The sequence below is a fragment of the Tachyglossus aculeatus genome, chromosome 8 (genome assembly GCF_015852505.1).
Source record: "Tachyglossus aculeatus isolate mTacAcu1 chromosome 8, mTacAcu1.pri, whole genome shotgun sequence".
In the NCBI taxonomy this organism is placed as follows: Eukaryota; Metazoa; Chordata; class Mammalia; order Monotremata; family Tachyglossidae; genus Tachyglossus; species Tachyglossus aculeatus.
In genome coordinates this window covers 32,344,192-32,347,185 of record NC_052073.1, presented here as the reverse complement: position 1 = coordinate 32,347,185, position 2,994 = coordinate 32,344,192, and the positions used below count along the sequence as shown (strand labels likewise).

Below are 2,994 nucleotides of genomic sequence, written 5' to 3'. Positions count from 1 at the left end.
AGGATTAGAATCCTGGTCCTCTAACTCCAGGGCCTTTGGTCTATCCACTAAACATACTGCTACCTGTAATTTATTTTAGAGTCTTTCTCCCCTACTAAACTGTAAGTTCCTGAGGGCGGGGATCATGTCTACTAATTTGATGGTATTCAACATCATCATCATCAATCGTATTTATTGAGCGCTTACTGTGTGCAGAGCACTGTACTAAGCGCTTGGGAAGTACAAATTGGCAACATATAGAGACAGTCCCTGCCCAACAGTGGGCTCACAGTCTAAAAGGGGGAGACAGAGAACAAAACCAAACATACTAACAAAATAAAATAGATAGAATAGATATGTACAAGTAAAATAAATAAATAAATAGAGTAATAAATATGTACAAACATATATACATATATACAGGTGCTGTGGGGTAGGGAAGGAGGTAAGATGGGGGGATGGAGAAGGGGACGAGGGGGAGAGGAGGGAAGGGGCTCAGTCTGGGAAGGCCTCCTGGAAGAGGTGAGCTCTCAGTAGGGCCTTGAAGGGAGGAAGAGAGCTAGCTTGGCGGATGGGCAGAGGGAGGGCATTCCAGGCCCAGGGGATGACATGGGCCGGGGGTCGATGGCGGGACAGGCGAGAACGAGGTACGGTGAGTTGATTAGCAGCAGAGGAGCGGAGGGTGCGGGCTGGGCTATAGAAGGAGAGAAGGGAGGTGAGGTAGGAGGGGGCAAGGTGATGGAGAGCCTTGAAGCCCAGGGTGAGGAGTTTCTGCCTGATGCGCAGATTGATTGGTAGCCACTGGAGATTTCGTACTCGTCCAAGCGCTTAGTACAGTACTCTACACACAGCTGATGTGACCTATCCATCGACTGACTGATATATGCCTCTAAGATGGATGTGTAAGATTTTATTTTGGCATAAATTCTCTGGACAGGGTGACCTGAACTGAAGCAAGTTGTACTTCAATAAGTATTAGTGGTTTACAAGGCACCTGATTTGGGGGCCTTTTCCAGGGATTACCATAAAAGCAAGTGTAAAGTAGGACTGCCACTTCCTGGACAGCGGTGGTATAGGCTGGATATAAAAACTCATGGGGAGTCACAGTGCCCCGGCTCCTGAATCCTTCAGAGACCCGGTGAGGTGAGTCACCAGGTCACGCAGCAAACTGGACAACCAAAGGACAAATCGACGTAGCGACCTTTCACCCCGACCCTTAAAAGTGCAGCCGGCATCTCACATTTCCTTGTAGAAGCTCGGGCACCATCCTCATCCTCACCTACTGTCCTTCCATAGACAAAGGGAGCCCCCAGCGGAAATAACCCTGGGCTCCCACACTGTCTGCAGGAAGGAGAGCAAAATCAACCAGCTCAGCCTGCTACATCCAGATACACACAGGGATAAAATCTCACGAATAATAATAATAATAATAATGGCATTTATTAAGCGCTTACTATGTGCAAAGCACTGTTCTAAGTGTTGGGGAGTTTACAAGGTGATCAGGTTGTCCCACGGGGGGCGCACAGTCTTAATCCCCATTTTACAGATGAGGGAACTGAGGCCCAGATGAGGGAACTGTGTGCCCAAAGTCACACAGCTGACAAGTGGTGGGGCCGGGATTTGAACCGATGACCTCTGACTCCAAGGCCCGGGCTCTTTCCACTGAGCCACGCTGCTTCCAGAAGAAGCAGCATTTTTAATCCTGAAGGATCCATCTCGCTCTCACAATTTCCGTACACACACACACACAATATATACTTACGGAATCTTGCATCCTCTTCTGCCTCCAGAAAACCTCCAAGTGTATGTCCCACCGGCACCTCAATCTCAATGTCTAATCCTGCATATTCCCCAACAAATTCTCTTCTCCATCTCACTTTCCCAAGACAGTCAACAACATCACCTTTCTCCCCAGCTCTGAAGCCTGCAACCTTGGCATTATCCTTGACTCCATCCTCTCTTTCAATCCCCACATTCAGACCATCACAAAATCCCATTGGTTCTTCCTCTACAACATTTCCAGGATCTTTCCTCTCCACAATTCTGGTCCAGGTACTTATATTCTGGCTTGACGTCAGCTTTCCCACTGGCCTCCCTGACTCAAGTCTCTGGTGCCCATCTCATTTTGTTGTCCAGTTAATTTTTCCTAAAAGGTAATACTGTACCAGTCTTCCTTCCCTTCTTAGGGTCGCACCTGGAGAGTTTTCAGTACTCTACCAGTCTCGGCTATGGGAGGGAGAGTCAAGCAGAGGCACACCCATCCAATTCCTAGCTTGGGCAGTGGCTAGCGAGTGGAAGGCAATCTGCTACAAATCAAAACTCTCCTGTGCTGGGCAGCAGTGGCACGGGAGAGAGTCGAGGGTGGTGACTCATGTTTATCGCACAGAAGGAGGCAGTGGTAAACCACTTCTGTATTTTTACCAAGAAAACTCCATGGATACACTACCAGAATGATTGCAGATGGAAAATGGGGCGTTCTGGGAGAGATGCATCCGTGGTGTCACTATGGATCGGAAATGACTCGACGGCATAAGACAAGATGAGACAGTGCCCTGAACAGTATAAACACTCAGTAAATACCATTGATCGGGAAGGACTTTCTTGAATAATCTCTCTTCTCCCTATTTTATATCCCCCAACCGCCATGTCAGAACTTCCGTGCCACTTCAGCACTCAAGTTCCCACAGCCCCCTAAGCACTTCTAAATGTAGCTTATATTCATTCATTCAATCGTATTTCCTGAGCGCTTACTGTGTAGTCTTACTTTCTCCCATCTGAAATGTATTTACATATCCGACTCCTCGCACTAGACTAAGTTCCTTGAGGGCAGAATCGTGTCTCCTACTGCTTTACTGAACACAGCAACCGCACAACACGTAATTGATTGATTGATGTGGAGAGATATCTGAGCTGCACCCAAGTGTTCCTGCACCTGTTCCTGGGCCCTTTTCTGGACATCCACTTTCTCCCGAGGAGTTATGCTCTTCTCAACTCTCCCCAGTTGTCCAACTTGTT

At 47.9% G+C, this 2,994-nt stretch overlaps 1 non-coding gene across 1 annotated transcript; it reads left to right on the top strand.

The window, feature by feature from the left end:
- The first annotated feature begins 2,155 nt into the window (after window positions 1-2,155).
- On the top strand, window positions 2,156-2,293 carry LOC119931970. Its single transcript, XR_005452262.1, has one exon. It is a non-coding gene; the product is annotated as a small nucleolar RNA SNORA7 (small nucleolar RNA).
- Window positions 2,294-2,994: the final 701 nt, after the last annotated feature.